This window comes from Poecile atricapillus, chromosome 1 (genome assembly GCF_030490865.1).
Source record: "Poecile atricapillus isolate bPoeAtr1 chromosome 1, bPoeAtr1.hap1, whole genome shotgun sequence".
Classification (NCBI taxonomy): Eukaryota; Metazoa; Chordata; class Aves; order Passeriformes; family Paridae; genus Poecile; species Poecile atricapillus.
In genome coordinates this window covers 181,250,180-181,273,319 of record NC_081249.1, presented here as the reverse complement: position 1 = coordinate 181,273,319, position 23,140 = coordinate 181,250,180, and the positions used below count along the sequence as shown (strand labels likewise).

Sequence of the window (23,140 nt, the reverse complement as noted above, 5' to 3'; positions counted from 1 at the left end):
GGAGAGTTCAGACACAGACACTGCCCCCACAGTCAGCGGGGGCAGCCAGGAACACCCCAGCAGAGACCCCAGGAGAGGCCCCAGCAGAGGGGTGAACAAGAGGGAGGGGAACAGTTTCAGGGTAATGCCTGCACGGCATAGCAGCCACACACTGCAGTCACTTAGGTCTGGGTCCAGGATCAGACAAGTGGGCTTTCCATCCCAGCCATCAGCGAGCGAACCTCCCCAGCATACCCACAGTTCCCACACTCCTAGCTGCCCCGGTTTTCCCACTGGGTACATTAACCAGGTGGTGTTGTCATCTCAGTTTCATGTCCAGGAAGGATTTCAGGCTGACAAAGAAGATGCAGCAGCCCTCACTCAAACACCTGCAGCCAGAGAGCGCAGGACATTGCCTTAGCTGCAAGGTTGTGGAGCTCCTGGGCTGTGCTGTACTGGTACCAGTTCAGAGTGGTCCTGAACCAGCCCTCACAGTGTGTTTGTGCTGGATGGTGCAAACCAGTGCACCCCCCAGTACGTACCAGGCTCTGAGCACCAGCTTCCACTGAGTTTCCACCGAGCTTCTCCATGTTCCTATGGCCAGAGGAGCTGTACCGCAATGTTTGCCTCCTCCTCCAATGCCAGCCACACTGCTGGCATCACTGTCATTCCAGCCCTCTGCTTCTGGGGCAGCAGAGAACTGACAGAGCAGCAAATACTTGAACCTGAAGCCCAGGACACTGGTGAATAGCAGCCAAGACCACAGATGTTTTACCAGGGAGCATCTTACATTCTCTCTTCTCTCTCCACAGGGGAGCACACTGTGAACACCAAATCAGGGCTGAGCATGACACTACTTCCAGCTCCAAAGGAGACCAGTGCTAGGACTGAGTGTGGGGCAGAGATCACCCCAGAAAAACCAGCTGACGTGAGTTTTCCTTCGAGAAGAGAAGATTTAGACTCATTTCCTCCTGCCAGCCTCTCTCCCCCTGTAACAGCTTGAACTAGTTCTGTGAAACAGCAGCTGGTACTTGGAGATAAACACTAACTCAGGCCCAGCCTGGCACCTCAGCCCTGGACAGCTTCAGAGGCTGTCAGAAGGGAGAGGATGATGTGGCCCTGGCAGCTGTGTTCCTTGTGAGACCAGGGTCACAGGCTGCTGTGGAGACCACTTCAAAGTTCTCAGGTCACATGGACAGCCCTGAGCCCAGGAATACTGATGTGTTCCCTCTTCTACCCTTATCGATACCAGACGCTGCATCCCAAGGCACAAAAAACTTTGGCATGGTATCAGCAGAGAGGCATGAGGACTGCCACTGCATCTTCCCGTTTCTGGGATGGGGCTCCTACCACGTGTGTTCCCAGCGAGAGGATGCCAGTGTATCCCAGAAACATTGCTCCTGCTGCCTCCAAGTGTACCGAGCAGTTGATGGGTATTCTCCTGCACCCTCGGCAGCAATGGCCACACGGGCTGGTCCGGCTGCAGAGCTGCGGGGCAGCCCCGGAGGAGCCGGCAACTGCCTCCATCCCAGGGGGCGGGTGTCGGGGGAGACGGGGCCATTGCCCACTGGTGGCAGGGAACGTGCCTGCACATCCCTCCAGCTGCGGGGTCACTGGCCGCTGACGAGGTTCGTTAATTAGCTCCTCTTCTTCGGGTCCTGCAACATCCCCGGTGTTTTCCCACAAAAGAGCACTAGAAAAGCGTGTCAATGTTCCACGGCACGAAATGCACTCTCCTCCCTGTTAGAGATCCAGGAGACAGGTAACGATGTCGCAATCCCCAAAAGCGCTCCAATTTACTGCCCCCACAGATGACCCAGCCTTTCCTTCTCCTGCCAGGATCATCCCTCCTAGAAGTCTGGTGTTGCAGTCCCCATCCTCGGGCCGGCAGGGCGCGGGCAGGATGCGGGCAGCTGCGTGTCCCGAGGGTGGACAGGAGCCCTCGCCATGCCGGGCGGCGCGGAGCGGAGCCGCCGCTGCGCTCCCAGCCCTCGTGGCCGCTCCGCGCCGCGGGTCGGTTCCGCCGCTGCTGCATCTGCCGGATCGACCGGCAGCTCAAAGTGCCGCGCACGGCCCGCAGCCGGGCCACCCCCGCCCGCCGTCCGCTCCGGACCTGGGGCCCCGGGCGGCGGCTGGGGGAGGGCTGTGGGGCGCCCCGCGGGCCGCGCCCGCTCTCGGTGCCTCGGCGTGGCGGGGCAGGCGAAGGCGTGTCCGTGTCTATGCCGGTGCCCGCTCCCAGCCGGCGGCGCGCAGCCCCGAGCCCGGCGCGGCGGGGGGCGGCCCGGCCGCACGTCTGCGCGGCGGCGGCGGTCGGGCGGCTGCGGCTCAGCCGTGCGTGCGGCGGGGCGGGGAGGGCCCGGCTGCTCCAGCCCGCCCCGGCGCGGCGCGGCGCGGGGGAGGCGGCGGCTGCTCCATGCGGCAGCGAGCGGCGCGGCTGCCCGCGGCCGGGGCCGGGGCCGGGGCCGGGCGGAGGCCGGCGGCGCGGAGGATGGGCGCAGCTGCCGCCGCCGCGGAGGGCCGAGCCGCGGGCGCCGCGCTCCCCGCTCTGCCCCGCCGCAGCGCCCGCCGCCGCGGCTGCTCCGCCTGAGCGCACCCGGCGCGGAGCGGCGCGGAGCCGCATGGCCCTGCCGCCGGCCGCCCCGTGCTAGCGGCACCCGCACCCGGGAGGCGCCGGCCCGGCGGCGGGGCTGCCCGCACCTCGGCCACGTCCGTCCGTCCGTCCGTCCAGTGTAGCGCCCGGCGCGCAGGATCCCGCAGTGGGGTGCGGAGCGGCAGCGCTTGGCGAGGATTAACCTGGCGCAGGTACACGACAAGGTCAGCGCCGGCGGGAGCAGAACGGGGCGGGCTGCCCGGTGCGGGGCGATGCGGGCGGGCTGATGCGGGCGGGTTGTCCCGCGCCTCCCGCCCCCGCCGCGCGTGTGTGCGTGTGCCGCCGCCCGCCCGAGCCGCCGCGTGGGGCCGTCCCCGGGCCGCCCTGCCCGCCCCGGCCGCGGGCAGCTCCGCCGCGGACCCGCGGTAGGATGCGGGTGGTGAGCGCCGGCTTGGGGCGGAGCGGCGGGCAGCCCGCCTGCCGCCAGCGCCCGCAGCCCGCCGGGGCCCGGCCGCGGCCGCACCCGCAGGGAACGCGCTCCGGCCGCCGCCCGTCCCCGGAGGCACCAGGTAACGCGAGGGGAGTCGCGCCCGGCACATCTGCATTGCACCGCGGTACCGGCCCAGGGGACGGGGCGTGGGGGGTGGGGGTGAGGGGCGGTCCGGCCGGTCCCGAACGTCCCGGTCAGGACGACCCCACGGCGCGGCGGGGGCGCCGGGACGACGCCCTTCCCGGGGGGGCGGCGGCCGCGGGGAGCGCGGAGCGGCGGGGCGGGTGTTCCGCGGACGGGCCGGGCCGGGCCGGGCCGCGCTGCCTCCTCTGCCCGCGGGACGGCGCCGGTGGCCGCCCGCGCTGGGCTGGGCTGGGCTGGGCTGGGCTGGGGATGCTGCGGGGCCGGAGATGCTGCCAGGCTGCGATGCTGCGGGGCCGCCCGTGCCGCCGCCGCCGCCCCCTCCGCCGCGGTGCCGCCGCCCGGTTACCCGGCACCGCTGGCGCTGCGGCGCTGCCCGGGCGGGCGGAGGCGCCGCCGTGCGCGGAGCCATCCCAGGGCGCTCTCGCGGGGGACTCGGGGGTGCTCAGGGGGTGCTCGCCTCTGCCAGTGGGTGCAGGGGCCCCGCGGCTCCCCCCGCCCCGTCCCACCGCCCCTGGCCGCCCCACACACACACACACACACACACACACACACACACACACCGCTCTCCCCCCGGCTCTCTCCCCAGGGCCGCCGTGGTTCCCTGTGTCCCGGGATGGGGCTGCGCCCCGCTCTCCAACGTCCCCCCCGTCGCCTCCGTGGCGAACACCGCTGTGTGCGGAAGAAGGAATGTAGGACAGAATGGACCTTCCCCGCAGGAAGGTTCCCGCTGGGGAGATGGCAGAGCAGCGGCGGAGAAGCCGGCGGAGCCTCGCAGCCATGTTGGTGTCGGAGCATCAGCCCTGGCGGCTCCGGGAGCCCAGCTGCGGCTGGGGGAACGGGCTCGTGTGGGCCAGCTCTACTGGGGAAGCTCCTTCCCAGCGCAGACTGGGGAACGCTGGCTCCGCGGTTTCTCTGCATCCTGGGACAGCAGCTCTTTCCTTCCTGTACTCTCGCCTCCTCCCTCCCAGTCTGTTGCATCTCCGGGGCACTCATTATGTTGTGTGTGCGGAGCAGAGGGATGCGTTGGTCCCAAGTGTGGTCATGAACCCGGCTTCACCAGTCCTGGAGACCAGGGGTGGGACAGCAGGTGCCCCCAGCCAAGCCCAGCCTTGTGTGGCCTTTGCCTGACTGCTGTGGAAGTGGACAGGCTGGGAGTCCCTGCCCTTGGCCATCGTGCTGTCGTGCTGGTGATCCTCCCCACCCACGCTTCCATTTCGCATGTTCCTGTGTGACACGTGGTGTCAGCTTGTTCCTTCTCAGCATCCTCGAGCGAGCGCTGTGTGTCCAGGGCTGCTCAGGCCAGCACAGCCAGACACTGGCGAGGCAAAATGAATCCATCCTGGAACTGAAGCCTGTTTGGTTCCAGCTGTGCATCTGCAGCTGGAGGGGTCTGGGCTGGTCTGGCAGCAGGGATCCTGGCCATGGCTGTGTCCAGGAGCATGGGGCAGTGCTGCCCAAATGGACTGCGTGTGCTGGAACCCGTCTGTCCTGGTGTGGCAGGACTGCATCCCAGCTGCCAGGACCTGGGTGCCTGGGGCTGTGTGTGCTGCCACAAGGACTCTGAGTGGGCACCCTGGTCCTGTGTACAGGCCACACCTCAGAGCTGGCCTGTGGGCTCTGTGGTATTGCTGGAGTCGGTCCTGGCAGGTAGAGGTGTGCCAGGCCTGGCAGTTCCACTGCTGGTCCGGGAGTCAGGTTTGATTTTGCACAAGCAGCCATACCAGACACTGAGTGTTCTCAGTGCCCAACACCTTCCCAATCTATGTTGCTAAATATATACTGTACTCAAGGGATTATGCATTTGTTTAAATGCATAATAAATGTGTTTAAATGCGTAAGACTGGATCATAATGCACACCAGAGCTTGCCAGTTTGGCCTCCAGTTACAAGCCTCTCTAAGATACATCTCCTGGCATATTACTTCATCTTTCTGCTTTCACAAAGAGCAGTTCCTGTTTTTATCGTGGCAGGGCAGTCAGTGAAAGCAAATCCTGGATATCTCAGGTACCCAGTGCAAGTTAAAGCTGAACTAGTTCACCTGTTCAACAAACACTTCCAGCTGCAGGAGGGGACTTGAGACTGACCCTTATCACCAAACACATGCAGATGTGGGAGTGGGCTTCAGATTGTCTTGTTCCACCAAGCATATGTGGCTGCAGAAGTGGGCTCCAGATTGTCCTATCCCAGTGAGAGCTGGTGGGCTGAGCGTTGTCCTCACAACCAAGAGAAGCTGTGCTTGCCTGCAGCACTGCTCAGGATGGTGTCTCAGGGGCTTGGTTTGAATTTTTTATGCAGGTCGGTTGTCTGGAGAGACTCCCATTGGCTATCAAAGGTGTGAATGAGGCCAGGGGGAGGAGGATGAGAGGTGGCTGCCCAGCTCAGAGGCTGGGCTGGCTGGGAATGTGGGGAACCCAAGAAGAGATGTGGCTGAGCAGCCTGGCAAGAAGAAAACAGATCTTCCCCAATTTTTAGAGGAAGATTAGAGGGGACACGAAGACAGATGCATCAGGAAGGATAGCCTTGGCACACAGGGTGCCTGTCTGGGGCAGGTGGAGCATCCTGAGGTGCTTGGAGGGCTTGTCCCTCCACTGGGGCACGTGGGGATAGTTCAGAGGCTGGAGAGCTAATGGCTTTCCATTGCTGATCGATACTGCCTGTGCTTTCAGATGTGGTATCAGGCTGGGTTTTATAGTGCAATCTTTGCATATTCCCTGCACAAGCAGCTGGGCCCGAGCACCGCTCTAATGGCCTCGCTATTAGCGGGCTCAGAACCTAAGCCAGACTGAAAAGGCTGTGTAAGTGCTGCTCAAGCGTTTTGGGCCAGGCATATTCCATGCATTAGGGAAGATTTGTACTCCTTGGACCAGACATCACTGAGTGTTGTCTATTTATACACATCTAAATATATCCACTGCAGTCTTCAGACTTTTCTAGCTAGTAGTAAAATTACTTTTCAATATCATGCTATTGAAACATGCTTGCTGACACTATCTAATGAAGTTTGTGCTAGGAGAGGCTTATGTGTGTGTGTTTGTTTTAAATAAAAACTATTCTTGAGGTAGTTACCTAAAACACTTCGGAAACAAAAGCTTGTTTTCTGTGTGGCTAGGTGGCAGGGAGAAATGTGGTCAAACAGAAGCAGCACTGGAGACATGCTCAAGCCTGGAAAACCAAATCCAAACCTTATCCAAAGTTTAAGGTTTTGTTGCTGAAGAGTGAACCATTCTTTCTAGAAATTTTTTATCAAATAATCATGCACTTTGCAGCAAAATAGAAACATTTGCTTCAAATTAGTCAGATATACCTTCTGGTACTCTGGAGTTTGAGATGTCATTCTGAAAACAAAATGACAAATCTTGAGGTAATGTAGGTTGTGGAATTCTTCTGCAGCGCCCAGATGCAGGCTGTGAAGGGTGCTCTGACAGAGCCCCTGCAGGGGTGGGTCCCTGTGTGCAGTTCTCTGGAGCTGCTGTCGGTCTCAGTGGGGCCTGGGGGGGATGGAGACATCGGCTGCATCCCCAGGTGACCCATGGGCTTGCTGGCTGGGTGGTGGTGACAGTGATGGCTGAGAGCCTGCAGCATGACATGGAGTAGTCATGGCCATCATTTTGTTCTCTGTGGCAGCTCTTGCTCTCGGTTCTTGGGGAACTAAGAGGCTGCAGAGGAGGGGAAAGGGGATGGTATTCACAGGGGAGAAGGTGAGCTGAGGAGAGGAGAAGACAGGGCTCTTGGAGAAGGCCATGGCCCAGAGCCCCTTGAGCCAAAGACAGGTGCTGATCCTGCAGACTACTCCAGGTCCCTTGGCTGGGGCTCTGGGCTCCACCAGCCAGAGGTCCATGGCGTGGTGACATGGTGTGGTGCCAAGGAGCCGTGTCCTGCCCATGACCATGGCACAGCTTTACCTGGCACTGTGCCTAACTGATGAACTCCTTAGGTGGTGTGAGGGTGACTGTGGTGTCTGAGGCTCTTTCTGCCCGTGTGCCCCATCCCGCCTGGCTCGCTGGCCACTGAGGCGTAGGCTGGGCATGCCATGCCTTCTGCCTGAGCTGGGCAGCAGCTTTTGTGTTTCCATGCAATAAATGGCTCTACAAGTCATGTTTGTTTCGAGCAGGCTGGATAATATAAAAGGTGGTTTGTCAAATGACTAACTGAGGTGTTAATGGGAGCCTTGGTGGGTGCCTCTAATTGTGTAGTGCAAGGTCAGTGGGACCTCGGGGTATTTGAGTTCCCCATGCTACAGAGCTCGTGTCCAATGCTGTGGTTTTGAGATTGCTCTTGTAGATGAAGCTTCTCCCCAAGAACTGTCTCATGGCAAAACATTTCCATGAAAACATATGATTAGGTAGCTTTGCTTCAAAGTGGAATATCTTTTTTCCCTTGAAGTTTTTATTTAGGCTTCTCTGTCAAGATCGCGTTGGAATTCTTTTGGATTGAAGACAGATAAAACTCTCCAGTTTTCACTGCCTCAGCATTATTTCATTGCCAGACAGCTGATATTCCCTGTGTATTTATTTCCAATTGTTTAAACTTCCTGGTCTCTCTAGTTGGCCGTGGGGATGGAGAAGCAGGAGCCCACCACAGTGAGCTGTGACAGCTCTGTGACTCCTGCAGCAGGACTCACCAGCTGTAGGGACAGCAGGTGCACAGGGAAAACACAAAGGAAGAGGAAAAGGTGTGGTGGAGAAAGTCCCACTGACAGGAATCCCCAGGATGTGTTCTTAGGCCCCTGGTGCTGCTGGTCCTGGGATGGGCTTGCTTTAGCAGCACCGAGGAGTCATGCAGATATTCTGCAGTGCATGGCTGAGGTGCTAGCTCTCTGTGCTTAAGCCAGAGTTAAGGGTTTGCCTGGGATGTGAAATGTCTGCCCTGGCACAGGAAGGCAGGTGCCAGTGGCACAGGAAGGCAGGTGCTGTTGGCACAGGAAGGCACAGGAAGGCAGGTGCTGTTGGCACAGGAAGGCACAGGAAGGCAGGTGCTGTTGGCACAGGAAGGCAGGTGCCAGTGGCACAGAGAGGCAGGTGCTGTTGGGCACAGGAAGGCAGGTGCCAGTGGCACAGAGAGGCAGGTGCCAGTGGCACAGAGAGGCAGGTGCCAGTGGCACAGGAAGGCAGGTGCCAGTGGCACTGAGAGGCAGGTGCCAGTGGCACAGAGAGGCAGGTGCCAGTGGCACAGGAAGGCAGGTGCCAGTGGCACAGGAAGGCAGGTGCTGTTGGGCACAGGAAGGCAGGTGCCAGTGGCACAGGAAGGCAGGTGCCAGTGGCACAGCAAGGCAGGTGCCAGTGGCACAGCAAGGCAGGTGCCAGTGGCACAGGAAGGCAGGTTCCAGTGGCACAGGAAGGCAGGTGCCAGTGGCACAGAGAGGCAGGTGCCAGTGGCACAGAGAGGCAGGTGCCAGTGGCACAGAGAGGCAGGTGCTGTTGGGCACAGGAAGGCAGGTGCCAGTGGCACAGAGAGGCAGGTGCCAGTGGCACAGAGAGGCAGGTGCCAGTGGCACAGGAAGGCAGGTGCCAGTGGCACAGGAAGGCAGGTGCCAGTGGCACAGAGAGGCAGGTGCTGTTGGGCACAGGAAGGCAGGTGCCAGTGGCACAGGAAGGCAGGTGCCAGTGGCACAGGAAGGCAGGTGCCAGTGGCACAGAGAGGCAGGTGCCAGTGGCACAGAGAGGCAGGTGCCAGTGGCACAGGAAGGCAGGTGCCAGTGGCACAGGAAGGCAGGTGCCAGTGGCACAGAGAGGCAGGTGCCAGTGGCACAGAGAGGCAGGTTCCAGTGGCACAGAGAGGCAGGTGCTGTTGGGCACAGGAAGGCACAGGAAGGCAGGTGCTGTTGGCACAGGAAGGCAGGTGCCAGTGGCACAGAGAGGCAGGTGCCAGTGGCACAGAGAGGCAGGTGCCAGTGGCACAGGAAGGCAGGTGCCAGTGGCACAGAGAGGCAGGTGTCAGTGGCACAGAGAGGCAGGTTCCAGTGGCACAGGTAGGCAGGTGCCAGTGGCACAGAGAGGCAGGTGCCAGTGGCACAGAGAGGCAGGTGCCAGTGGCACAGAGAGGCAGGTGTCAGTGGCACAGGAAGGCAGGTGCCAGTGGCACAGAGAGGCAGGTGTCAGTGGCACAGAGAGGCAGGTTCCAGTGGCACAGGTAGGCAGGTGCCAGTGGCACAGAGAGGCAGGTGCCAGTGGCACAGAGAGGCAGGTGCCAGTGGCACAGAGAGGCAGGTGCCATCAGCAGCACTGCTGGGGCTCTGGGAGCTGCGTCGTTCTTGTTTTCTCCAACGCACTTTTGAGAGCCTTGATGTAAAGCTCCCTGATAGGGCTCGTGGGAGCGGGTCTGAGTAAGGCGAGCGGGATTTGTCGCCTTGTCAGCTGTGAGTCAGTGGTGCTGCCGGGTACGTGGTGTTTCACAGGGAGCCTTCTGCTGCCGGCTGGGAGTGCGTGTGGAGCCGGTGTTGCTGCGCTCTGCGTGCTGTGGGCAGGTTTGGTGTTGCCGTGGGCAGGTTTGGTGTCGCTGTGCCGTGGGCAGGTTTGCTGTGCTCGTGGCTCCTGCTGACACGTCAGCCTTGTGTCTCATCTCTGCCGGCGCCCAGCTGCAGTGACACTGCTCTCGGGGACCAGGCTCCAGACTGCACTTCCCAAGAAGTGACTGCTGCTTTCCTGCATCGGAGCCTCAGCTGTGGCCACGGCTGCCTTTGGGGACAGTCTGCAGCGTCACAGGTGTGCAGGGAGGGCTCTGCACACCAACAGTACCCTGCTCAGGAGAGCACCATGGCCCTGAATGCCACAACTGAGCCTGGGCAGGCTGACACAGACAACTGAGCATCTTTCAGCTACGGTGTGAAGAACCAGGATAACAGCACAAGCCCCAGTGTAGGCTCCAGTGGTGTTTGCCGGTGTCCAGCAGCGGGGTGTTCCCAGCAGGCACTGTGCAGGAGTCCTTGGCACGGCCTGTGGTGGGATGGAAATGTGCTGCAGGTGCCTCCAGGTGACGACCTGTCCTCATAATGTGGGTTTGGTAACATTCAGGCCCTATATGCTGTGCTGAGGACCAGGGTTGGGATGAACATGGAGACAATCAGCCGCCCTGGTGACATGTGGCCTCAGAGGCTCAGCCAGCAGAGCCGGCATGGGGACTCCTTTGTGGGCTAGTTGTCACTTGCTGCCCTGGTGTGTTGGGCTGCTGCAAACAGTTGTGTCCTCGTCCCCATGTACATGGCAAAGATTGCATTTAGTGACTGGAGGGTGCAGCCTCCTCTCTAGTGCTCCATGTTCCTTGCACAGAGCCCCCTGCTCATGTGCAGCTGCATCCCACAGGTGTCCCACATTCACCTCCCCTCTCTGCATTCCCACTTTGGCGAGCAGTGAGGATCCCTCCATTGGTGTCCAGTGTTCTGATGTGGTTGAAATGAGAGGTTGCCTCCCCAAGGGCTGGCATTCCTGTTGTGTTCATTATTGCCCACTCCTGCCCTGAGCTGGACACACTTAACCTATGTTATTTAAGAAGCATTCTGCAAACATGCAACTTCTGTAGGTTGAAGCAGTCCCCTGTCCTTCCCTGATCTAGAAGGAAAACATGATAAACACCATGGAAAAAGACATGATAGGTCAGGATGGATGATTGCAGCTGCTGTTAGTGCCAGATGAGGATTGTGCTAACTTCCAAGGGACAGTAGTTTTTAGATTAGGACAGTGGTTTTTAAATGAGCATTGTGTGTGTATCCAGATGGGTCCCAGCTGAACTGCTCAGGTGAGTGCTGTGTGTTTGTGGTGCCGCTCGGCCGCGTGCCCGCAGCAGCTCCGCTCGGCACCGCAGCCCCTCCGTGCTCACACTGCCTCTGCCAGGGCCTCCTGTGGTGCTGCCAACAGGCACAAAGCGCTCAGCTGAATAAGCTTCATTTCTTCTAAGAAGCATTAAAGTAGCTAATCAACGTACAGAGCCTGTGACTGCACTTAAATTCCATCTGGAAAGTTATAATAACAGTAAATAAAGAGCAGTAATGAGGAGTGAAATTGTGTGGCCAGTAGGATGCGAGACTTGGAATACTGGGGTGAGGCTGGACTTGCTCCTTGCCATCTGGAATTTGCGTGTAGGTGTTAATAAGATATCCAAAGGGTTTCCTGATAGTCAGTAATGCTTCCCTGGTTTGTACTGGAGAGGTGAGATGAAGGCTAAAGGAGGAGAGTGAAGGACAATAGTGTTACAGCTACCACACATGGATCAGAGGAATCGCTTGTACTCCAGGGGCACAGCATGGTGTTCCTAAAATCTAACCCAAGCATCTGGGGAGCAGCACACATGTCTCTGGTGATCGGGGTGTCCCTGTGTGGCAGGGACAGCACAGAGTGTGTGGGTCCCAGCCGCTCTCCCGTGCCCCATGCTCTGTTCCCTCCATGCTCTTAGTGTGGCCAGCAGTGCCATGTGCTCTGTGCCCTCCAGCGTGGCCAGCGTGTGTCTGTGCCCCATTCTGTCCTTGCCCTCAGCGTGGCCAGCAGTGCAAGCTGGGGCTGCAGTGCTGGTGGTTCAGGTGCTGAAGTGGATTTTGTACAGCAGAGGCTTGATCCTGAGCTGATGTGTGTGTGTGAGGCATCATGGAGCAGGATACCTGCCTCTTGCAGAGCGTGGTTTCCCTCTGCCAAGGCTTTTGAAGGGTTTTGAAGAGTTTCACTGATATGGTTTTGGTTTACATCTACAGTAGCAAGTCGTGTGAGGCAGCAGAAGGGGATTTCTAGGGTGAGATGATGGATGAGGAGGACCTGCGTCCCCTCCATGTGTGTCTGGGGAGTCAGGTGAGGCTCTGTTGGCAAGGCCCAATGAATCTTGTGTGGATCAGGGGCTGGAGGCGCTGGTGGGGGCTGCAGTGCTCACCTGCCCATGATGTTGTGCCTGGAAGAGGCACACCGGGGTGGGCAGCAGCCTGGGAGGGAGGGAGGGGCTGCAGGGCTGGGGAGGGCTGGAAGGATGGGGTCTGACTGCCAGCTCCTGCTGGTGGTGGCAGCTCCACAGCCCTCAGGAGCAGGTCTGGGAGTACTGCTGCTGGGTGTGCTGGTGGTGTGGAGCAGAGTAGAGTGTGGCTCAGCTCCCTTTCTAGCTCAGCCCAGAGCCGACTGCTGGCATATGACACTTGTTATCTCTCCAGCTCAGAAATGCAGTGCTCTGGGCATCCTGATGGATTTGTGACACTTCCCATGGGACTCTGTGCTCATAAACCAATTAAAGGATTACATCCTTGTAATGTGGAGAGTATTCTTTGTTTATTAAGTAATGCAGGTATAATTCAATTAGTGACAGGCTGACCTGCTGATGTCAAATGTGGATGGCAGTCAGGTTGGTCTCAAGCTCTGCCCCCCTCCCAGACTGGAGCAGCAGGAGCTGAGGGGAGCAGCTGCCCCTCCTATAGCTCCCTGTGCCTGACATGGAACTGTGAGATTTTTTTATGGCTTTTACTAACATTTTTCCTTTACAGAGTCACAGAATCCCAGAATTGTTTGGGTTGGAAAGGATCTTACAGCTCATTGCAGCTCCTGCCATGGGCAGGGACACCTCCCGCTATCCCAGGCTGCTCCAAGCCCCACTGTCCAGCCTGGGCTTGGACACGGCCAGGGATGGGGCAGACACAGCTGCTCCAGGCACCCTGTGCCGGTGCCTCAGCACTCTCCTAGGGAAGAAGTCGTTCTGTAGAAATGAGGTTTGTTGTTATGAGATGGTTTCAGGCTGGGCTGAGTGTTTGCTGTTTGGCACGGCTCAGAAAGCCCTGCATCACCGAGCGGTGCCCAAAGCACAGCCTGTGCCCCCCGTGTGGGTGACTGTGGGTAGCTGCAGTCCCCTCCCTGTCCCCAGCTCAGGCTCTGCCATGTGCTGCTCCATCTTCCTGTAGCACCATGGTCTGGGTGCTGCTGCAGGAGTGCCATGGTGTGGAGGGGGGTCCTCAGTGCTGGGACTCCTGTCCACCGGGAAATTCCTCTGCTCTGGGCCTTGTGACAGCCCAGGGGAGGCAGAAGGCTGCAGGCCTTTTTCCCTCTGGGAAGGGGAGTTCAGGGGCTTGTGGGTGACTCATGGTGCCTTGGCATCAGAGCAAAGCACTGGATGGGCACCTGTCTGCCAGGAAAGATGGGGGAAGCAGAAGGATGGGGAGAAACAAAATACCCTGTACATCAGTAAGGCTGTGCAGGAGTGACTCTGGGGTAGAACAGGACTGATTCAGCAGATCAGGAGAAGAAAGTTCAAATCTCGGTAAGGGGTGGTTTGCTCCTAGGTGAGAGACAATGCAACTTGGACAGCACACCACCAGTGTGTGGATGGGAACAAGTGGCTGGAAAAGATGTTTCCAGACTGTCAGACCTTTCCAGAAAGACCAGTATGTTTCAGTGTCCTGGATAATAAATTCTGGTCAGAAGCCCGCTCTGGTTTTCCATGCAATCTCATGACAGAATTACACTTAGTTTGCAGCACAGATCAAGCAAAACTTTATGTATTGAATGCAAATATAATGTGGAAAAGGAGGATCTGCACATGTGTGGGTTAATAGAGGCACAAAAGCAGCTCATGTAGCCCGGCGCTGCTGGAGGAACATGAGCATCTGACAGCAGAATTATCTCTGAGGACCACAGACTGACTTGTAAACTGTGGAATAAATTGCTCTTATTTTGTAGCATTTACTTGCTCAGCTGCACTTCACAGGGTTTTGCTTGTCTGGTAATTCCTGTTTGTCAGGTGGAAACCCTGGACTGCTGGGGACTGGCAGCTAGCGAGCTCTGAGCTGGGCAGCGGGTACAGCCCTGGCAATGAACTCTTTCCCTGACAAAAAAGTAACAGGCAGAGGGGCCAGGAGGGTGATCTTGGCAGCGGGGCAGAGAGGCTGAGGATGCTGCAGAGGGGGAGCTGTCCTGTGCCCTCTCCCACTGCAGGGTACTGGGAGCCCCAGCGCTCAGCAGACCATTCCTGCCCTCCTGGGCAGCGGCACGGGCACCATGGGCTGCCTGAAGCGTGGTGCCTGCCGCAGCAGCCTTGTGCTCCTGGGGCTGCCGCCTGCTGCTGCCTGCCTGTGCTACTCTGAAACCTCTCAGGTGCTGTCAGTGAAGCTTGAGCAGCTGCTTTGAATCCTTCCAGAACCACAAGATTTGAATTGCTTTTCTCGACCGACAAAAGTGAAAGCTCAGGATCTCCATGCTCAGTCACAGCCTGGCAGCTCTCCTGTCACGCTCATACTGATGGTGATCCGCTCTCCTGACAGGTTTCCTGTTCCTGGCTGCTCACCTGTGCTCTGCTGCTGCTCCCAGGTAATGGCATTTGGGCCCTTAGTGGGGTTTGTGCACTGACACAGTTGAGTTGTGCAGCTGTGGGATGCAGGTGTGGTCCTTTGGAACATCGGTTCGTGTTGATGCACAAATGCCATTTCCCCATTCATTTAACTGCAGGCAGAGCACTTCTGGGCACACAGAAACAGCAGCCACTGCCGTGCTCCCTGTTCCTGAGATGGAGATAACAGAGTATGAGGAGCTCACGGTGGTTGGAGGGGTGGAGCTGGGAGGGCACCCATCCCTGGTTAGTGAACAACAGAGGGATGTCCACTCCCAGCACGTGAAGTCAGTCCTGGAAACGGCAACCTGCCCACATCTCTGGTGACTTAAAGCTGATGCAAATCCTTGCAAATATTGGCTTCCTCTCTGCTTGTTTGTGGTGACCTGTGCTCCTGGAGGGCAGGATCCCTGTGTTCCTGGAGCTGGGGCAGGGCACAGCTGAGTGGCAGCTTCAGGATGATCCGGACATGTGCTGATGGATGGTGCAGGCTCCCAGCAAACGGGGAGGAGGCATTCATGGCCTGCAGCATCAATGCAGTGCTGGTGGGCTGCCTGCAGCATCAATGCAGTGCTGGTGGGCTGCCTGCAGCATCAATGCAGTGCTGGTGGGCTGCCTGCAGAGCAGCGAGGCTGAGGCTGTGGGCAGGAGAAGGAGGGGTGTGCTGAGAGAGCCTGGGTGGGCGCAGGACTGTCAGACAATGTGCTTCTGTGTCCCTGTCCTGCACCCACCAGGCATGGAATGTATCCTGCAGGAAACTCCTGTTTGTCTGACTGCTGCCAGGACTGTTTGCCTTTTCCTTTCTATACCTTTTCTATAACTTGTCTGTATCCTCAGTACTCTTAGCATGCATACTCGCAATTGCCTAAGTCTGATCATTTAGCATAGTCCTAGGATTCTCGTAGGCCAGGAGACCACACACCCTAAAGGCCTTGTAGTAGGAGGCCAGAAAACACTACATTATCTTGGGAAACCAAGGTCCTCTCCAGAACATTCCCTGTAAACTAGAGGTTTGGCCCATCCAGGGGGAAATTTCACGGATGGGGGAATATCATGCCATTCATCCAGGCCTCCCATTGGGGCATCCTTGTTAGATATGCTAATTTGCAAGGTCTGTAAATGGTATAGGCTATCTGTCATGTGTGTGCATGGAGGTGCTTTCCACCCTGGTGAAGCAGTGCACTGTAAGGGTCCTTATTAAAATACTGAGGTAAAAACCTCTTATCCCTTAACTGTATCTGGCTCTCTTTTAAGACCAGGGAAAGGCATCAGGACCATGGTGTCTCTGGTGTCTCATTGCTGCTGCAGAAGTGTCAACGCCTCTGTCACACAGGGCCCATTTGTCACATTATTATATCTGTGTTCCTAAGTGTTATCACAGAGCTGAGGGCTGGAGCCGTCTGCTGTGGGTGTGGGATGGGTTGCTGTTTGTCAGCCTTGGTTATAGGGGCACTAGGCTTCCAAACAGGATCACTTTTCTTTGCAAAAGGTCTGTTTCAGTATAATTCCAGGTGTGTCCTGGTAGGTGAATGTGTGGAGTGCCCATGTGTGGTAAGGAAATTGCATGTAAACGTGGTCCTTACACTGGGAGGATGCAGTGAGGATAGCTGGATCTCATTCGGATGATGTGAAGGAAAGGGAGTGAGGAGATCCTGCTGCATGAAATCCTTTTCTAGGAGACCCTGCTCTGGGAGATCTGGGGATTTGTTTCTTTTCTTCTGTGCAAGTTTAACTGACAGTAGATAGCAGAGTAGCACATTCCCTAATTCACATGGGTGAAGCAGAGCGAGGCATTGCTGAATCCCTCTCCAGTGGTGTGAGCTGTGCTGTGGACAGTCTGTGACCTGCTGGACAGGAACCCACTGTCCCCATGCCATCCCTCAGTGCCAGCAGAGGAGCTGCTCTTGTGCCTGGTACAATCCAAGTCCCCTGGATCAGGGAGTCAAAGGTGTTGGCTTCCTTCCTCTCCCACAGTTCAGAGTGGGATTTCATGTCTTAGAGACCTCCCTCCTGACACAAGGGTCTGCATTTCCTGGAGCATTGCTCCTGGCAGCTCTCTTGTGCTGTCTCTGACACAACCTGTCCATGGCTATGTTCCTCCCAGCAGCTCCTGGGTGGTCTTGGTGGGCTTTTGGCAGCCATGGTCCTGAAGGTGATGCTTCCAGGTGCTTCCTCTGGTCACTCTGAGAGTCATTCTGAGAGTGGCAGCGTCACGCTGGGTCATTTTACTTTTTCCAGATTTACTCTTTACAAGCAGCCTGGTCCAGTGGAAGGTGTCTTGCCCATGTCAGGGGATGGAACTGGATGGTCTTCAAGGTCCCTCCCAAATCAAACCATTCTGGGATTCTATGGTCTTTCAAAAGATCCACAAGTCCTGTTCACTGGAGCTGTGTAAGGTCACTGTGCCCACAGAATCAGTGGTGCTGGAGCTGCTGACTGATGAAAGGACTTGAAAACGAGTCAGTCCTGTGAACAGGACTGGAAGTGCTGCCCAGGGCATTATTCTGCTCTGCTCTGGCTCCTTGCTGGGACACTGAAGTAATTTAATTTTCTTCAGCACCCCCACCTCATTCTTAATTAAAAAAGTGAACAAGAGGACCAGACAGCAAAAGAGATAAGCCAAGAGAGAACTTAGATAGCAAAGCTGAGAATTAAAAAAAAAAAAACTTATGGATTCCTTAAAGTAAGATTTTTTTTCCCGTGAAAGGCATTCTTAGTAAAAGAGATCCAATTGGCATCAGATCTTTGCAGCAGAAATTAAGTGCATGCAAAAGAATTTGTGTATCTCAAGAATCTCCAGTACAGTGGGAAGGGCATGATGCCTTTGCTTTTCTGTTGCTTTACTTAATATAAGAACTACTTATTAATATTTAATAAGAAATATAAGAAATACAAGAAAACTTGAATTAAAAAAATAGTGAAAAACTTCAAAAAACAATCAGCAGCAACACAACTATTGAAATGTTGGCAAATGGCTCTGGTGCTTGTCTGGCACTGGGATCTGCTGCCATGTCCCCTCACTGTAGCAGGAGCTGCCCCTGTCCCCTCTGCTGCGCTGCATCCTGTCACCCGTCCTCATCCCTGGGGCCACTGGATTTTAGCTGGGCTCAAGCCTCTGGCTGCTTCCTGAGCTGTAACCAAGGAGCAGGTGCTTCTGTGTCAGGAAATAAGCAGAAAATTGTCAAGGTAAGCTTCTCTGCTAAAAAATGCCTTTTTTTGGAATACAAAGTGCTCTTCTCAAAGTGTTTCCTATTTGATGAATTTTCCGTACATTTAGGTTAAGTTTTGGCGTGGCCTGCCCAGGGTGGGGGCTTTGTGGGTCCCTGGAGTGTGTGGGGATGAGCCAGGCATCCCCCCTGGTTCCCTTGTGCCACCAGCACTGAGGACACTGCTGGTGGTGCTGACCCCCATCAGCTTGGGGTGTTTGGGCTCTCCAGAAATAATTGTGAAGAAAAAGATGGATTCTTGATCCATTTGGAGTGAAACAAAAGTTAAAACCCCCCAGTGAGGTCCCCTGCCATCATCTCTCACTTTTGTTTGTCTCTCACTTTCTCTCATTTCCTTGTGGAAATGCAAGGAGTGTCTGAGCAGCAGGAGTGGCTGTGGGAGTGACTGGGAATGGTGTTTGCTCCCTGCTCCCTGTGCTTGTGGCACCTGGCACCTTGTTCTGCCTCTTGAAGCCTGGAGCTCTCCCCTGTCCCCTCTTCCTCCTGTTCAGTTCCTTCCTGCCAGGCCTGCTGGGGTCAGTGGGTGGGATGTGACAGACACATCACACAGGCACGTTCCTGTGCCATGGAGCTGAGAGATGAGGAGCAGTGATGTATTTTTAAAGAGGACATTGTTTGGAGGGCAAAGTTTCTCCCTCTGCTTTGATTTTTGGGCATAATTTGAAGATAACTCAATTAGCTACAGTAAAGTCATGCTGATTTACTTGAGGTAAGAGTTTGAGGTTCCTTGTTTTGTTTCTACAAGCATTTTAGAGCACAATGCTGCTCTGGCTCCTTTTGTGAGAGGGAAACTGTGTAATTTTCCTGATATTAATTAAGATAAGAGAGGATTATAACAAAATGTATTAAATGGGAAATAAATAAGTTTAAAACATGTCCAAACTCCAGATCACATTGCTGGCCTGGCTGCTGGCACAGAGCTGGCACCCCAAGCAGGGATCTCTGTGGGGAGCGGGTGTGGGGCTGAGTGGGGGCATCAGGCTGTGCTGCCACAAGGGATCCCCATGGACTTCATCGGCCTTTGAGAATCACGGTGAGCAGGGAGGGCTCACACAGGGAGGGGATGCAAGAGTGCCAATGCTGTGGCCTCCATGAGCTGAAATATGTCTGTGCTGGAGCTCCTGGTGTCCCAGTGTGCTGGCCCAGGGAGCTGAGCACGGCCCCTCTCTGCCCCGGCTCCCTGTGCGAGTGCCCGGCTCTGCTGCTCCAGGTGCACATGGCCACGGGTGAAAAAGCCCTGTGCGTGTCCAAGATTGGCACCACATGGGCTCCATCTCCTCGTGGCTGGGAGCTCTGGGTGCAAGGAGGTGCTGTGTGCCCAGAGCTGTGTGCCCAGAGCTGTGTGCCCAGAGCTGTGCCCAGAGCTGTGTGCCAGAGCTGTGTGCAGGAGCTGTGTGCCAGAGCTGTGTGCCAGAGCTGTGTGCCAGAGCTGTGTGCCCAGAGCTGTGTGCCAGAGCTGTGTGCCAGAGCTGTGTGCTCAGAGCTGTGTGCCCAGAGCTGTGCCCAGAGCTGTGTGCAGGAGCTGTGTGCCAGAGCTGTGCCCAGAGCTGTGTGCCCAGAGCTGTGTGCCAGAGCTGTGTGCAGGAGCTGTGTGCCAGATCTGTGTCCAGAGCTGTGTGCCAGAGCTGTGCCCAGAGCTGTGTGCCCAGAGCTGTGTGCCCAGAGCTGTGTGCCAGAGCTGTGTGCCAGAGCTGTGCCCAGAGCTGTGCCCAGAGCTGTGTGCCCAGAGCTGTGTGCCCAGAGCTGTGTCCAGAGCTGTGTGCCAGAGCTGTGTGCCCAGAGCTGTGTCCAGAGCTGTGTGCCAGAGCTGTGCCCAGAGCTGTGCCCAGAGCTGTGTGCCCAGAGCTGTGCCCAGAGCTGTGTGCCCAGAGCTGTGTGCAGGAGCTGTGTGCCAGAGCTGTGCCCAGAGCTGTGTGCCCAGAGCTGTGTGCAGGAGCTGTGTGCCCAGAGCTGTGTGCCAGAGCTGTGTGCCCAGAGCTGTGTGCCCAGAGCTGTGTGCCCAGAGCTGTGTCCAGAGCTGTGTCCAGAGCTGTGTGCAGGAGCTGTGTGCCAGAGCTGTGTGCAGGAGCTGTGTGCCAGAGCTGTGTGCCAGAGCTGTGTGCCAGAGCTGTGTGCCCAGAGCTGTGTGCCCAGAGCTGTGCCCAGAGCTGTGTGCCCAGAGCTGTGTGCCCAGAGCTGTGTGCCCAGAGCTGTGTCCAGAGCTGTGTGCCAGAGCTGTGTGCCCAGAGCTGTGTCCAGAGCTGTGCCCAGAGCTGTGTGCCCAGAGCTGTGTCCAGAGCTCTGTGCCCAGAGCTGTGTGCCCAGAGCTGTGTGCCAGAGCTGTGTGCCAGAGCTGTGCCCAGAGCTGTGTGCCCAGAGCTGTGCCCAGAGCTGTGCCCAGAGCTGTGTGCCCAGAGCTGTGCCCAGAGCTGTGCCCAGAGCTGTGTGCCCAGAGCTGTGTGCCAGAGCTGTGCCCAGAGCTGTGTGCCAGAGCTGTGTGCCAGAGCTGTGTGCCCAGAGCTGTGTGCCCAGAGCTGTGTGCCAGAGCTGTGTCCAGAGCTGTGTGCAGAGCTGTGTGCCCAGAGCTGTGTGCCCAGAGCTGTGTGCCAGAGCTGTGTGCCCAGAGCTGTGTGCCAGAGCTGTGTGCCAGAGCTGTGTGCCCAGAGCTGTGTGCCCAGAGCTGTGTGCCAGAGCTGTGTGCCCAGAGCTGTGCCCAGAGCTGTGTGCCCAGAGCTGTGTGCCCAGAGCTGTGTGCCCAGAGCTGTGTGCCCAGAGCTGTGCCCAGAGCTGTGTGCCCAGAGCTGTGCCCAGAGCTGTGTGCCCAGAGCTGTGTGCCCAGAGCTGTGTGCCAGAGCTGTGTGCCCAGAGCTGTGTGCCCAGAGCTGTGTGCCCAGAGCTGTGTGCCAGAGCTGTGCCCAGAGCTGTGTGCCAGAGCTGTGTGCCAGAGCTGTGTGCCAGAGCTGTGCCCAGAGCTGTGTGCCAGAGCTGTGTGCCAGAGCTGTGTGCCCAGAGCTGTGCCCAGAGCTGTGTGCAGGAGCTGTGTGCCCAGAGCTGTGCCCAGAGCTGTGTGCCCAGAGCTGTGTGCCCAGAGCTGTGTGCCCAGAGCTGTGTGCCAGAGCTGTGTCCAGAGCTGTGTGCCCAGAGCTGTGTCCAGAGCTGTGTGCCAGAGCTGTGTGCAGGAGCTGTGTGCCAGAGCTGTGTGCCCAGAGCTGTGCCCAGAGCTGTGTGCAGGAGCTGTGTGCCCAGAGCTGTGTGCCAGAGCTGTGCCCAGAGCTGTGTGCCCAGAGCTGTGTCCAGAGCTGTGTGCAGGAGCTGTGTCCAGAGCTGTGTGCCAGAGCTGTGTGCAGGAGCTGTGTGCCAGAGCTGTGTGCAGGAGCTGTGTGCAGGAGCTGTGTGCCCAGAGCTGTGTGCCCAGAGCTGTGTGCCCAGAGCTGTGTGCCAGAGCTGTGTGCCCAGAGCTGTGTGCCCAGAGCTGTGTGCCAGAGCTGTGCCCAGAGCTGTGTGCCAGAGCTGTGTGCCCAGAGCTGTGTGCCCAGAGCTGTGTGCAGGAGCTGTGTGCCAGAGCTGTGTGCAGGAGCTGTGTGCCCAGAGCTGTGTGCCCAGAGCTGTGTGCAGGAGCTGTGTGCCAGAGCTGTGCCCAGAGCTGTGCCCAGAGCTGTGTGCCCAGAGCTGTGTGCCCAGAGCTGTGTGCAGGAGCTGTGTGCCCAGAGCTGTGTGCAGGAGCTGTGTGCCAGAGCTGTGCACAGGAGCTGTGTATCAGTGATGTGTGAACTCTGCAAGCTCCATTCCTGAACTGGAAGGTGTGTTGGAGCTGGCAGTGCTCAAGGAGATGGTGTGTTGGAGCTGGCAGTGCCCAAGCATGAGCTCCATATTGCCAGTGAACATGAATTCCCTTTTGCTAAAGAGTGAAGGATTCTGTTATTCTGAGCTGGCACCCTGCAGGTTTCTGTACAGTCCCAGCCAGTGCTGCTTACTCCTGTTGGGACTCAGGAGCTGCCTCTTGAATTGGTTCAGGGCACAGCCAAGCCACCTGCGAGCCACGGTGAGGTGGTTTGGCTGTGTTGATGTGGGAAACGGTCATCAGGACGTGCCGTGATCCCTGCCTTCTCCAGGCCATGGTTGGAATGCAAGATGAGGACTTCTACAGCACAGCTGCAGTCATGTACTGTGATGGGGCAGAGCCTGGAGTGGTCTTCAGCCGCTGATGTACAGCTCCTGCACAGCTGGCACACAGCTGGATTGTGGTGTGGGCAGAGCAGCTGCAGGTGTGCAGTCCTTGCGAGGCATTCCTGCAGCCTCGGGGCAGGATCAGTCTCAGCTCTACAGCTGCATTTGGGGTGTGGGTGGTGTCTTTTGGCAGCTGTTTCTTGAGATCTGTGAAAATCTTGCCATAGCAGCACGGTTGATCAAATTTTGAAGCAGCAATTAAAATCTAAATTTCTTTGCCAAAGCCTTAAGTATGTCTCTTATTTGAAACTCTCTGCTGAGTGAAGAACGTTAGGACCGAGAGACCCATTAAATTTTCTGGCACAGACGAAGGAGATAAGTCCTGCAAACTGATGGGAGATCTGATGGTATCTGCTTCATGCACTGAGATGTAAAGGAGGAAAATGATCTTTCAGAATAATTTCTCTGGGCTAGAAGTTTTGGAAGTGGCTGTCTTTTCTTTTTCCAGAAATCTGTGTAAAGTAGTTTGGATCTTGTCCAGCTGAAGAGAAACCCATTTTATTTGCTTATATTACTAATTTGTCCTACAGAATGTTTGATCTGTCTTTTGGACGTAGAGGAAAGGACACAGTGCCACTCTGTCAGCCCTTGCCTGAGCAGTTCACATCATCTCAGGTCATCATGTTCACAAGCTTTCCAATATTGTCATTCTGATGTAGGTGAGGCCACAAACAGTCATGGTTCAGCTTCTCCTGGTGTCAGTGATGCTGTCCTCTGCTGATCCATGGCCTGCAAGTTTGGGAGCTGGGTTCATTAATGGGAGTAGCTCCACTCTGCTCTGAGCTGTGCTTTCTAGCCAAGGCTTCCATCCTAACAACCAGCAAACACCAGTGTTGGTGCCACCTTAGTGGCCCTCACAGCAGGGCTAGTTAATGTGAGGTGATTAGGGGATGGAGAAGTTTCTAATTAACAGATAAAATAATGATGCACTTACTTGGTGGCAGCCTGTTTAAAGCTGTGGGTCCGGAGCCCCTGCAGGTGAGCCAGCAGCACTGGTGCTGTAAGGGCCGGAGTTTCTGCTGCAGCTGCCCATCTCACCACCCTCTCATGACCCACATTTCTGCCAGACCACTGAATTACAGGACCATCAGGGCTGGAAGAGCTTTCCAAGAGCCTCAAGTCCAAGCCCATTCCCTACCTTGTTCCCCAGCCCAGAGCAGAGTGCCACATCCACTCATTCCGTGGACACCTCCAGACTTGGGGACTCCAAACCTCTCTGGGCCA

At 57.0% G+C, this 23,140-nt stretch overlaps 1 protein-coding gene across 2 annotated transcripts in view; it reads left to right on the top strand.

Moving 5' to 3' along the window:
- The first annotated feature begins 2,715 nt into the window (after positions 1-2,715).
- The window catches only part of LRFN5 (leucine rich repeat and fibronectin type III domain containing 5), a 45,920-nt gene continuing 25,495 nt past the window's right edge, over positions 2,716-23,140 (top strand). For both annotated transcript variants that reach the window (XM_058850752.1, XM_058850742.1), the window contains exon 1: positions 2,716-2,781. The gene's annotated coding sequence lies outside the window, so the exon portion shown is untranslated. The remainder of the gene's footprint in view (positions 2,782-23,140) is intronic.